This window comes from Lathyrus oleraceus, chromosome 3 (genome assembly GCF_024323335.1).
Source record: "Lathyrus oleraceus cultivar Zhongwan6 chromosome 3, CAAS_Psat_ZW6_1.0, whole genome shotgun sequence".
NCBI classification, from domain to species: Eukaryota; Viridiplantae; Streptophyta; class Magnoliopsida; order Fabales; family Fabaceae; genus Lathyrus; species Lathyrus oleraceus.
In genome coordinates this window covers 240439541-240454202 of record NC_066581.1, presented here as the reverse complement: position 1 = coordinate 240454202, position 14662 = coordinate 240439541, and the positions used below count along the sequence as shown (strand labels likewise).

Genomic DNA, 14662 nt, shown 5'->3' with positions numbered 1-14662 from the left:
GTATGCTATACTCTCATGGCTCTGAGCCTGTCTTATCTGGGTATTGTGATGCTGATTGGGCTGGGAGTGCTGATGATAGAAAAAGCACATCAGGAGGATGTTTCTTTTGGGGAAACAATCTCATATCGTGGTTCAGCAAAAAACAGAACTGTGTATCATTGTCCACTACAGAGGCTGAGTACACAGCAGCTGGAAGCAGTTGTTCCCAACTGGTATGGATGAAACAGATGCTGACTGAGTATAATGTCTCACAAAATGTCATGACATTGTTCTGTGACAATCTCAGTGCCATCAATATTTCAAAGAATCCCATCCAACACAGCAGGACCAAACATATTGACATTAGACATCACTACATCAGAGATCTGGTGGAAGACAAAGTGATTACCTTGGAACATGTAGCTACTGAACTACAACTTGCTGACATATTCACAAAGGCTTTGGATGCTACTCAGTTTGAAAATTTAAGGGGCAAATTGGGAATATGCCTTTCTGAGGAATTATAGCAACTAAGGATGCTAGGAATGTATTGTTTAATATTTCAAACTATTAAACAATTGAAAGTGTGCTCTGATTGGTCAACAGATCATAGCTATGTCACTTGCAACAAGTGTGTTAACAAGATGTTAAGGGGATATCCTAACATGAGACAGCCTATGTACCTGCTGGAGTTCAAGAACATGGTCATGCAGGAGTGGTTCAAGATGTCATACACAAGGTCATGGCATCTGATATGGTTGTACCTGTTGTGAAGCAAGAGTGTGTGTCTACTTAATCAAAGCTGTGAAGCAAGATCAAGTGGGTGTTGTCTTGATCAAAGTTGTAAAGCAAGATCAAGAGGGGGTATTCTTGATTGAAACTTGAAGTAAAATCAAGATTGTGGTGCTGAAATTGTGTGTAATTTTACTTTGTTTTGGTCTGTAATTTTAAGTGTTGCTTTGGCAACATTTTTGACAAAAAGGGGGAGTAACACCTGTACCCCAGGACAACAGATTAGTTATTTGCTTGAACAGATCCAGAGGTTGTGCTGCAGCTTGATGTTCAACTTCTATGTGTGATGAGTGTGAGTGTGTTGTTGTTTGCTATCTACATGTGTGCTGCTGTTTGAAGTTTTTATTTAACTTTTATGTGTGCTGAGTGTGTTGTTGTTCTGAGTGTATTAGCTATGTTAATTCTCTGCTTGGATGTGTGTTTTCCGCTGCTGTGAACTCTGTTGTGATGCCAAGTTGTTTTAGCCAAATATTTGCCAAAGGGGGGAGTTTGTAGATGTTTGATTGACTGCATTTTATGTTAAAACACTAATTGTACTCTGATGTCTTGACTGATGTCATGACATGCTTGAGTAGTATGCTGCAGGTTTAGCTAATACAGGATTTACTGAATGTCAAACTGGATGTTATGACATTCATCCATGACAGCAGATACTGAACTATAGAATAATTGGTTTTTCTGCTACAGTTCAATATGTATTTCAGTCTGTTTATCAGGTGAATAACAGACTTGGCATAGGGCCTATTGTCTAAATGTCAAACTGAATGTTATGACATTTATCTATGATAACTGATACTGAATTATAGACTGGCTGGTCTTTCTGTTACAGTTTAACATTTAGTACAGTCTGTTTTTCAGGTGAATAACAGACCTAGCATATGGCCTATGTTATGGACGTCAAACTGAATGTTATGACATTCATTCCTGACAGCATATGCTAAAGTGTATGATGGTTAGTTTTTCTGTTTCAGTATTTTTCTCAGGCTATGTTTCAGGAATCTAATAGCTGAGCTAAAATCCAGGAAACTAAGAACTGAGCTACAATTAATGGACCTAACAAATAGCCTATTTGTTAGCACCCTAATATGTGGAAATTAGGTTAACTTGCTTAACCTTATTTTTAGGAAATACAAGTACAAGGCCCAAGTGCTGTAATATAAAATGATGGCAATCCTACTTTCAACAACTCAGGGGTTTTAAGCGTGAAGCATTTATTGTACCATCATACTTCACTGCTGTATTTTTATTTGTGTCTTGTATTAGGTTTAACTTGTGAGCCAAGCAATTATCACCTAGATGATTGCATTGGACTAGGGTGTTCATTGAGTTGTAATTGTTGTGTCACTCTAAGCTTTTAAGCGTGAGTGTTGTGTTTCTTGATTAAAGCTGTTAAGCACAATCAAGAGTTGTTTGAAGTGTGTCTTCGCAATTAACTTTAAACTAATTAAAGGTTGTAATCACTGTGGTGATTGAGGGGGGAGTGAGTAGGAACTCTGGTCTTAGTTTTAGATTGAAATTGCATTGGGTAGGTATTAAGTGATAGGATTAAACAGTTGGTTTAAAGCCTGAATTAATACTGCTAATAGTGGATTTCCTCCCTGGCTTGGTAGCCCCCAGACGTAGGTGTGTTTGTCACCGAACTGGGTAAACAATTTATTGTGTTATTTACTGTCCTTTACATTTACGTTCTGCATCATTCTTGTCTGCGCAAAATTGGATGTCATAACATCCAATGTGACATCGAAAGTCTGTTAACTAGAATTTCAAGAAGCAAGAGGAAAAGTAAACAAGGAAAGAGAGTGAAAGTTTCAATTCAGAATTTTTGCAAGGAATTCAAGTAAGGGTGAGAACTTGTTCCAATAGTAATGAGTATGGTAGAATGGTAGAATGGAGGAACCTTTAACCTCCTTAGGGTTTGGTGTTTTGATTCATAATTTTGAATTTAAATGCTATGATGGTTGTTATATGATGATTATATGATGAATTTTGTGTCCCTTATGTGCGTGTATTTTTCTATTTTTATGATTGAGCATATATCCATCATTGTTGCAGTTTTGAAGGTTTTAGGCATAATCTTAAAATTGTCATAAAATAATTTAATTGTGTTAAAACTATAAGTTAACTTTAGATAATTAGAGTATTGTATGGGTTGTAATTTTATGAGCGTTTGGCTTTTTATGGAATCGAAATCGGAGGTCCGGAAGACCTCCAACGATGAAAAACGCAAAAAAATCGACATTTTGTCCGCCACAATCGCGCTCAGCACGGGAGCTTTTTTTATGTTTTTCGGTCGAAATCGTTTTGGCCATAACTTTTGATCCATGAGTCCAAATCGAGTGCCATTTAAAGCTTTGGATATCTGAAATGGAGGACTATAATTTTGTTTTAGGGATAAAATAATTTTGGTGATTATTTCATGGATGTTTTTGGGGTTGAAGACGATGTAAATTGTGTTGGAAATTTTAGAAAACAACAACTTTTTAGTAACGCCTTCGTGCACGGTTTTAATCATAACTTTCAACTCGTGAATCATTTTGGGTTGCAGTTTAAAGCATTAGAAAGCTGACTCTAAGAGATATAATGTGATTACTCAAAGAGTTGGGTATTGATCGATGAATCTTAAGGGTAAATGAGAAATATTTTTAAAAATATAAATTTATGCTCCAAGAGATTCAAATCAAAAGGTAATAAAACTTATCATTAATTATCAAAGCCAAAATGGAAAAGGCCAAGATGGCATACAAAATCTCCAATCGGAGTTACATTGTCTCGACAAAGAATTACATCAGCCAGGAAACCTAGACTTAAAATCTTTAAAAAGGGTCTTCTCATGACCAATCCTGTTGTCGAGGAGGTTCCTTTTCTCCTGCAGTTGGCTAATCTTTTCTTTAATTTCAAGGTCCTTCTCACCATGTGTAATGCCCTTGAGAATCTCTTGGTCGACAACGCCTTGAGCCGGAAGAGGTTCAGTCGAGTCCATGGAAGCCTTTTGTTCCTCGACTTCAGCAATCTTCTTGGTAGGTTCAGCTATTTGAGCTTGATAGTTTGAGATTTTCTAGTCGAAGGCTTGCTGCTTGTTGAGACGTTCTTGCTTATTGGCCTCAAAATCATTGAGCTTCCTCTAAAAAACTTCACTAAAGTCTCACTCTCGTCTCATCTCATTGCTCTTCGTCTTAATTTGAAAGTCGGAGTGTCGAAGAAGAGGGAGGTCTTTGACAAGTTGCGTGAAGAAAGCTTTAAATTCAATCAGTTATTTTGCCATATGAGCAGGAAACTTATGTCGAGAAAGCTCGTCAAGCAACTTAAGGATGTCGACCCATAAGGCCTCTTCTTCTTCGATGATGGCCAAAACCTCACGCTCAAACAAATGGGTTTTCAACTGTTGGAGTTTGAGAGTGAAGAAAACATCCATTTTTGGAATAGGCATGGCAATCGAGCCAGATGGATGAACCTCAGTCGATGCTTGGTGAAGTGTATGCAACTTTCTCAAAGTCTCTGTCGGATTCTGCTGCTTCATAGATAGAATCTCCTCTGGAGTAAGACTCATATTGGATGTTCCTTTGCGAATCAGATTGTTGGTAGCAATCGAAAGGGTTTCGCCACCAGTAGCGGATGTATTACCTTCGCCGGCAACGGTCGAAGGACCCTGAATTTGATGTGTGTCGGGATTTTTGTTGTCTTCAATCGACGTGCCCTGAAACTCAACAATTTTGGGGGGACTCAAAAGGGTGGCAATTTCAGTTGGATGACTTTTGTCCCTTGTATTTCTTTTAGCCTTAGCAAGAGTCGAATCAACCTTGTTTCCCTACAAAAAGAAGTTAGGATTAATGTCAAAGAATAATTTACGAGGTTACGAAACAAGAATGTTCAACTACCTTGGGAGTTACATGTTGTGGGGAAGTTTGAGTAGTTTCTTCTTGACCAATGGGTGCAAATATTTCAATAAGATTGTTAGGGACATAAGTCTTTGCAGTCGAAGAAACACTTCTCGAAGAAGGTTTTTTGGCTGGAATTTTCTTTTTCTTTCTTGCCGTAGTGGATGGAGTAGATGGTGACGCCTTTATAGTAGGAAAAATACGAGAATGGGTGCTGCCATCAGAATCCTCACTTTTGACAGAAGGCACTTCTTCAAGAACCTAAGTCATGAGAAATGTAAGAGGTTTACTGAATTAAAACATCATGAAACACTAAGACGTGAAATACCTGCGGTTTCAGAGTTGCAAATGCTTTTTGTTTTTTAGGAAGTTCGTTTGGGGTTGGCGCATCAACTAAAGCCCGCTTTCGACTTTATAAAACAAATATAGAGAAGGTTAATGGTTTCTTTTTGCTTCCTAAAGAAAGGAAAGGAAAGGGAGTAATAGTTATCTTATTTGGTTCGGCCTCATCGACATCAATAGTTTGCATTTTCTCGACGTGAGCGTCAGTATGCGGCTGTGAAGCCAGTGTTTCGCCAGCAATGTTAGAAAAAGCATCAATCAAGTTTTGGAGAAATAGTGCACTAAGGAAGTAATGACGTTGGTATTCAGACCACAACTTGTCGAAGTCTTTGATGGTTATGAAGGATTGTTGAAATTTGAAAACGGGTAACTCAAGACCCTGAGTCGATTTGTGAAATTTGAGGCAAACTTTGTGACCTTAAAAGTTCAATTGTCAACCAGCCCACACAATATCAGTTGGATGAGACACCAAAGATTTTGGCAGCATCTGGCTCATGCCAAATTATCGAGCCACCAAGTTAGGCTGATAGTTCATAAACCCATACCCCTTCGACCCAGCCTCTATCCTGAAGGACAACATCGTGAGAGTCAAAATGCCCTTCACACAACACTTCAACGTATGGAGAATCACCAGGAAAAGAGTTTTTAAACCATGTTGGACCAAAGTTTTGATCCACAAAAGGGGCCATTCCTGGAACGAAAGAGGTGACTTCAATGAACATATTGATGTACTTCATGAAAAGATGTTTGTTGGGGGTCTCCTGACAGGTCATCAAGGCAAGCCTTCTATAGGTTGATTCTGGTTCAAAACATCATACGCTCTGACACAAGATAACCCAATTGATATTCGAAGGTGGCATTTAACTAGTGTTGTAGTAACCACATGGGGCCAGACAGATTTAACGTCTTAGAAGTATAGTGGAGAAGTTTTAGTTTTAGTGTCGTGAGCCCTAGAGAATGGTAAAGAGATGCTAGCAGGAGCTTACCCAAAGAAACCTGTCGACCTTCATGGATTTGGATCGCCATGCTTATATAGCTCTTAGCTATCTACAGAGAGCCAGGATAAAACACATAATATGAAAGCCAAAGAGTTAGAAAAGCAATGTATTCCTCTTCGGACACTTCAATGAAGTCTTGATCATAATGATCTTCAATGTAATTCTGAAAACTTACATGATTGAAGGTAAAATTGTTTTCCGTCGGAAGAGTTGGGTGGAAGGTTTCGCTTAGAGGTGAGAGACCAATGATGGTTGCCAAATCGAAAAAGGTAAGCGTTAACATACCACAAGGAAGTTGGAAGGTGTTAGTAGAACCTTCCCAAAAGTACATCGAAGCAAGCATCATACATGGGTTAATTCGATGGGCGTTCCTCGAGATTTAGATGGCGTCGAAGATGCCAGCCTCTTTCCATTGTTCCTGATATTTATTTTGGACTTTGTTGAGCCATGTCATATACTCTTTGTTACCAGGAGTGGGAATCAACCTAAAAACCATGGCCTTTAGGTCCATGAACTTCAGGTTGATGGAACCATTCTTCTCAAAGGTCGATGGAACAACAAGAGTAAAACTAGGGAAGTGGGATTGAACGTTTCTTGGTTGCGTTTTTGTATCCGGATATGGTATGTGGAAAGCGATTAGTTTATCATCGACAACAAAGGAAATGAGCATTTGACGTTGCCAAATATTTACTATAGCCTCGTCAGTGGATGTTGGTTGAGGAATGGGTATTAGACTTTCTTCTTTAGTTAGGTTGAAAGCAATGGGGTTGTTACCAGTGTTAAAGATAACTGCATCCATAACATTAGCAGAAGAGGCCATCACAACAAAGAAAATAAAGGAAATGAGGAAAGTAATATTGTTCTGAAAGATGCAAGAAAAATGCGCAAATGAAGAAGAAGAAAGAAAACCAGAAAATATGGAAGAGTGATATTTATAAGCAAACAAAATGGCAACCAAAAGTCAGTCGATTGGCGACAACTGTCTAATACAGTAGTAGTGGAAAAGTTAGTAAAGGTAGTTAAAAACCCACAGCCTATGAAGTAGCTGAAAATGATGGCATTTCCCCTTGGAAATCATGGCGCAAAAAGGTATCATTGTGCATGACATCATCAACGATTAGACACCCATTGAAATTGGGAAAGTCAAAACGCCAAGTTTCTCGGTCGAAACGTTTCTCAATCGAAACTTGCCTTTTAGGGGGATGAGGGGTTTGTTAGCCAGCAAATTTCGACTATACCAAAGAGGAAAATTGAAGTAAGAGGTACATAATCATAAGGCAAAATATTGAGAGGGGTGAACATGATCGAAGTGTTTCGACAGTCAAGAAGGACATATGCCAAGTCGAAAGGAGGTCGACGGGGGTGAGCTTGTCGAAGTCGAAGTCAAACAAGCAAAAATGATATAATCAGTTGAGTAGAACACGAGGAAAGTTGCAAAAGACGTAGGGTTGCAATTTCGGACGCGTGGCACATTGTAAATGGCCAACAACCATGTAATAGTTATTTTTTATTATTATTTAAGTAGATTTGATTTCTAGTCAAGGGAGACATTTGTAACATTACAAAGGGAAAACACTCAAAGTATCAAGCGTCTAAAGAAAAGAGTTTATTCCTGTAAAATGTATACTTGCTTCCACATTTACCTTCAAGCAATTTAAATTACCAAGTCTTTTTATCTGCTTTGCCATTTACGATTTTATCTTGCCTTTTGTTCATCTATTTTTACTGCACCTTTTACAAGCATTTTTTACCTATCATTTCTTAACCCAAACATTTCAAAAAAACACCCTATATACTTAACACTTAGTCTAGGATTTTGTAGTCGATCCTGCGAGTAAACCTCAATAGGAGGCTAGAGATTGTTCGCACGAAAACCATATGCGAACAAACTGTTAAGTATGTTGAAGAAGAAACTTTGTTTGTTGATCCTGCTGATGCAATATTGTTAGTGAAGAAGAGACTTGACAATCATTTTATTCGATTTATATTAAAGTCTATAAATGAAGGCGAATACTTTGAGTAGTTAGGCCTACGCCCCGTACTTAAAGATACTCTAGACAAGGGTAGGAAAAATCCCTCTCATCATCCTCCATTGCTTAAGTCTCATGGCACACAACTTGAATCATGATTGACAAGTGTTGGTACACTTTTATTGTGCTTAAATAGAAGTCTACTATGTCTTCGATGTGAAGACCTTGTACTGACTTGAAGCCTTGAACTCTTTATCTTGAATCTTGAGGTCTTGAGCTCCTGAGGTCCAGTAAAACTTGAACACAAGAGACTTGTCCTATCAAGTGATTAAGGGTCTTTTGATCACTTGAACAAGCTTGGGGAATTGAGTACAATGAAAAGAATTTGGTTTATCAAAGTAAACTTTGATCAACATGACCAATGGGAATGGAAAAAATAATTGAATTATGTACACAACATACCTAAAGGGTTAATCAATCAACTTGCACCAGATGATTTTTACAAGTCCTAAAATAGGGAAACATGCATATCAAGATATTCTAAACCCTAGGGGTTAAATCATAAATATCTAAGCCTAAGGGAACATGTCATGTTTAAAGTGTAATCGAATCAAGAAAATCAACACCAAAATTATATCAAAAGCAAATGATTAAAAATATGGATTTAAACTTAACAATTCATGACCAAGATTAAATCCACTAATTAAAATCCTAACCAAATAGGACTAACATTCAATCATGAAAGAATCAACTCAAATCACATCATGGAATCAACAAGCATCATGCAATTAACAATCTAAAACTAAATTAAAAAACTATGTTAAATCACAATTAATAAAAAATTAATCATTCAATTAATTCTAACCTAATCAATTAATCATGTTAAAATCATAATTAAAACTATCATTTAATCTTATGTCAACATGAACAATTATCAAAAAAATTATAACAAATCAATTAGCAAAAAAAAACAAGTGTAAAACATTGCAAACATAGGGGGTTTAATTAGTGAAAACAGTGGTGCAAACAAAAGTGTGCATGGCTGGCCCAAAGTGAAACCGAACTCAATTATAACCATCAGCCGGAGGCGCGTAAGTAAAAACATGGTAACATCAGCATAAATGGCCTAAGCCCAAGCAGTTAAGCCCACACGAAATCGAACATGTGTAATATGGATAAGGCAAATGCGTTGGACATGAGTCAGCAATGCAAAATGGACATTAATGAATTGAATTAACAAAACACATACGATACACATGTTAATGAAAACTTAGAGCCACCAACGAACGCGTCCTCTCTCTCAGTTTAGTTTCTAGTTTTCCCTTCGTCATGTCGGAGGCCCTCTCCGGTGGCGGAGACACCTCAAAACACCAATTAAGAACATCACTCAACTCAGTTTCAAGCGTTGAATCCAAATATGCTAATGAAATTTCTTGATTCTTATTGATATGCTCAAATAGAACCAAATTAATGAAGAACCCTAGGTCTAGATTCGAAAGTAAGTCGAGACTGAGGGGAATCAAGCCACTCCACCTTGGGCCTTTGATTCCCCTAATTGAAATCTACATGATGGTAACTCCTTTGAGGCAAAAGGATGAAGATGGAAGTGAAGACTTACCGGAGAAGACGCCGATGTCATGTAAAATGTTGAAACTCTTCTTTGCATTCTCTCTGTTCATTCTTCTTTGTTTTATTTTTCTTATTATGTTATGTGTATGCGTTGTTGTTCCATGTGTGTCTTGTATGCGTGCGTGTTGTTGTGGTTCTGAAGTTTGCTGGTTCGTGAGGTTGAAGGAGAGTGAATTATGAAGAGTGGAAGAGGATGGCTCTATGATGAATGTATGAGGAAGATGATTGTTTTTTGAGATTATGAGAAGTTAGGTTGTGAAATTGTGAAAAGTGAAGAGCTCGATGAAGGTGATGAAATCTGAGAGAATTTTCTGAAATTGGTGAAAAAATAAGAGTTGAAGTTGCAGTGATGTCATCTTTTTATAGCCTTCGATTTTGTAGATTTCTGTTACCTTCTCCTCTCAATTCTGCTAGAGTTTATTGTGGGTTGTTAGAAGTGGTTGGCATTTGGAAAAACGGTTAGAGTTTGTGAATTCAGTTATTTTCTGTTAGGTTAGTTGGAGAGGGAAGTTAGAGGTGTTGAAAAGTTATATTAGTTTAAGCTGATATGAAGTAATTTTGTTTTTGCTTGCAGGTTAATTGGGGATTTCGAATTTAGTTGAAAATAGTATGTTTACTGTGTTCTGAAAATGATGTGATGCATGGTTCTGTTGCTTGTGGTTTCATTGGTTCTTTGTGATTTTGTGCAGGAAGTATGTAAGTTTGGCTTGTTGGGCTTTGGATTCAAGGACTGTCATTGGCCACGTGGAATTGTTGAGCTTGCTTAGGGACTTATTGCAATGGAGTCTTGGACTTGGATTGGCTATGAAGTGCATGTTGGATGCTTGGACTATGTTGTAATTTTTGTAACTTGGAATTGAACTAGGGACTTGTGGCAATTTTGTTGTAATTTGAAATGTTGTAATGTAGGGTTATAATTGGAATGAAATTTGAATGTATGTATGGTTATTCATGGTTAAATGTATGAAATTGAATGTTAGAATATGGAGATTGAATCAAATGTATGGTTGTGTTACAATTTGAAATTGGCTTATGTTTTGAAATTGGAATGATAGTTTAATGGTTGAATATAATATGATTTAATGCATTTGTATTTGGCTTGATGAATTTGGAAATTGAATGATTAAAAATGGTAAAATGGAAAAATGCTTATGTAGGTTCATGTGGTCCATTTGCTGGTTGGTTTGGTGGTCTAACTAGGTCATGGACCTGGTATGTGACTTAGTCATGGACCTGGTTTCTTGGTCCAAATGGTGGTCCATTTGTTGGTCTAACCTAGACATAGACCAAGTCTCTAAGTTACGAAGAAATCAAAAGAAACATGCATTTGGTAATGAAACATGGCAAGAGGGGTAGAAACATGTCTTATGGGGTCAAGGGAGGGTCAATTGACTTTGGTCAACTAGTTGACCAAAAAGTCAACCATTGGCCAAAAGTCAATTGTAACAAATTTTGGCCAAAAGGTGATTCTTGTATGGACATGGACAGTTTTGTAATAAAATGAACAAATTATGAATGGAATTTGATATTTGAATGGATTAAAGACCAATAGGAAAAACATCCAAGACAATGAAAGCAATGAAGCACACTTGCATGAACAAAGACCAATAGGCAAAATAACTGAGACATTGAAGGTGTAGTGAACTAAACTTGAATAACCAAAGACCAATGGATAATTGTGGAATTAAACTTGAATGAAGGATCAATGACCATAGGGACAATCATGAGTGAACCAAACAAGAATGATAATGACTAGGTGAAATGATCAGATGAAATGCTATGAATGTACCAAGTGAGACTTGGGGATTCCATGAGAATATGCTTGGGGTCAAAAGATATCATCAAGCAATAGATGAACATGTGATGACTTGAAATGAATTCAACCCAACCAATGAATCCTCCATATGAACCAATGACAAAAGGCCTTAAGTGGAGCTTGAACAAGCTAGTGAATCATGCACAAATGAGTGGTAATTCACCAAATGAAATCAAGGTTAGGTGTACCCACAAGAAAAGATAGCTATAATTAGGGTTTAGCATGGACTGAACTCCAATTCCAAAAATCAACCAACATGGCACTCAAGCACCCATTATCCATGATTAGGATTTTGCACCTTTGATCACCATGATGAGCTCTCCACAATGATTGTAGCATCACAACTCATAGGGCTTGATTTTCAAACAAACTGTAGATCCTTGTTAAGCAAAATCACCCTCAAACCTTTGAATCTATGATGAGATTAGTACACTATATGATATGGATGTTCATGAATGAAATGAATCTTAAACCACAATGTTAGATGAAAATGAAAATGAAAATGTGAGGGAAAATTTTGGGGTATGACATCACCCCTCACGTCCGTTGTACTCAACAAGAACCTTTTAGTTAAATTTGCGATTTGAATATTAGCTTATATTAGTCGTTTTTTTTAATAAATTAAAAGTGTAAAGGGAAAAAAAGAAACGGATCGCAAAAAGTTTTTTTTATTAATATGCCTGACAAAATTACGGGTCTTGCTCCTATGTATCTCCGGGTGCAATAGAAACTTAAGGCATACGTGGTTCTAGGTAAAAAAAATTGTTTGTTGGTCGATTTTAGCGAAAGCTATTTTGTCGTAATCGACAAAAAACATTGTTTTTTATCCAAAACAGGCGAGGATCTGACATTTGCATCACATTGAATGGATTTCGATATATTAACATTCACGAGAAAATGCCACTTATCTCAACTCAACGGTTGTGGAAGAAGCATCAATTTGCATTATCTCGAGACAAAATATACTTTATTTTGAAAAAGGTTTTAAAGATTAATCGCTCGGCGGTGAGAAAAGAGTTTGATTGGTTGAATGTATTTTTACGTGAATGATGAATGTTTGATGAGAACAAGACATAAGTCTCATGATCAATTATTAGAGGTTCTACCGGAATGCTAGATTCCAATGGTCCTTTTTCATTCGAATTATTTAAGGAAATTGTTTGATGGACTATGAACACTTGATAAGAACAAGACATGTGTCTCGAAATCAATTATTCAAGGGTTACATCGGAATGCCAGATCCCAACGATCCTTTTTAGTCCAAGTTTATTAAGTGTTTTAAGAGCGAAAGAAAGAATGAATGACTGACCCAAAACGTGTGATTCAGGATCAATCATTTGAGCGTTACATCGGAATGCTAGACTCCAACAGTCCTCTTCTTTCACATTTATTAAGAAAAAGGTTTTAATATTGCGTTTGGTTTAAGAAAAGTCACTCGATATGATCGAGGTTTGATTCGTGTCAGTAAAAAAAAGAATTTGTGAAATTCCTTTACTTGATTTTAAAAACGGAAACTTGGTGCGAAATTCAATTTGTGCGAAAAGTCAAGTGCGATTCTTTACATGTACGATAATATGAGCATGGGTTAAAAAAAAATTACCTAAGTAAATGATTTATCAAAATGAGACCGATTAAACAAATAATAAAATGATCCACTTAACATATAAAAGACAATTAATTTATTAAAACTATAATCAACTAATCAATTAAAAATTAATCAATTAATTAAACTAATAAAAGAAATAAAAACACACAAGGGGTACATATATGAACATGGGGTGTGATTATATAAAGAAATGGTGAATAAAAACATAGCTTAGCCCAAAGGCCCATTCACCAAAAACCCTAATACAAATATTAAATGAAATAATAGGTAATGAAAATTAAAAGAAAAGACCAATAAAATAGGGGGGAGGCGGCAGTTTGGAAAGAAAGAGGAAAATGATTTTTTTTTCAAATTTTAAATGCCACCAATCTGAGTTTGACACGTGGCATGGGGAAGAAAACGAAAAAACAAACTAATCCTAATTGCAGCTCTCTCACTCTGCATTATTTGTTTCAGCAAAACAAAAAAATGAAAAGAAAAAAAAATGCTAGCTTCCAATCGTAACAAACATACTCTCTTGTCTCTCTCACAATTCGTTATCTCTTCTTCCTCAAATGCTCTCTAAAAACACTTTGATCTCTTCTCACTCGATTAAAACTCAACCAAAATTTGGCCAACACTTTTCTTGGTGTCGCAGTAATCATCACAATGTTCCATACTCTATCCATCTATATTCATCTGTTACTCTTATCTTGTTTGACTATTGGCTTGTTAAAGTTTAATGAACCAAAACATGATAAAGTAGCTTGGACCTAATCTTAACCCTATGATTCATCTGGAGTATTGAAAACCTTTTGGACTTGGGACTTTGACTTAGGATTTAGGCCCCTTTGCTTGACCTGGAGTGACATTGACCCTAAGACCTTATGGACACTCTGACTCGCCCTTGTGCATATTGAACTTTTGAGTTTGTGTTTTGTTTCATCTGCTTTAGGCCTCTTACATTCATATGCTTGGGTTTAGAACACTCTTACACACACATAGATTTCTCTTGGGCTACCTTACAATAAGATATATGATAATACACTTTGCACCCACATGGCTTTGTCTTGGGCTACCTAACAATGAGACTCTAGGCTAGTATTGTATGATCATGCATCTTTGTTTGTTCATCAATCCTTTCCTTTGATTTGGATTAATCCAATTCATATTGGGTCTACTGAATCCCTTCATCTGTTACACCTCCCCCTTGTCTTTATTAAGTGACCATAAGTCCATTGGCCACTTGATGGGACTAGCCTCTATCACTTTGGAGCTTTAACCTCCTCATAAGTCTAAGACCCTTAGTGGACTACCTCTTTCCTCAACATTCAATCATTTGGTTCATCCCCACTAGCATCTTTGAGAACCTGCTTCAACAACTTATCAGATATTGACTAAGTTTTATATGCCATGAGCCTTAAGCAATAGAGAATGATGAGAGGGGATTTTCCATACACTTGTCTAGAACATCTCTGGATATGGGACGAATGACCCAACTTCTCAGAGTATTTGTCTTTATGGTTTAAACACCATTATAATATCACTATCTTTTGGGATACACCTCTTGGTCATTCTCAATTCCTTAGTTTTGACACCATTTTCTTTTGAGATACACCTCTTGGTCATTCTCATTTTCTTAGTTATGACACCACAATTCAGAGACACGCCTACAT

The 14662-nt window shown here is 36.8% G+C and overlaps 1 long non-coding RNA gene across 2 annotated transcripts; it reads left to right on the top strand.

Annotated features, from left to right (window-relative positions):
* Window positions 1–9161: 9161 nt before the first annotated feature.
* On the top strand, window positions 9162–10634 carry LOC127126600 (uncharacterized). Of its 2 annotated transcripts, none has more exons than XR_007805028.1 (2): window positions 9162–9595; window positions 10275–10634. It is a non-coding gene; the product is annotated as an uncharacterized LOC127126600 (long non-coding RNA). The 2 variants fall into 2 exon arrangements; XR_007805027.1 differs by having other exon boundaries at window positions 9171–9602.
* Window positions 10635–14662: the final 4028 nt, after the last annotated feature.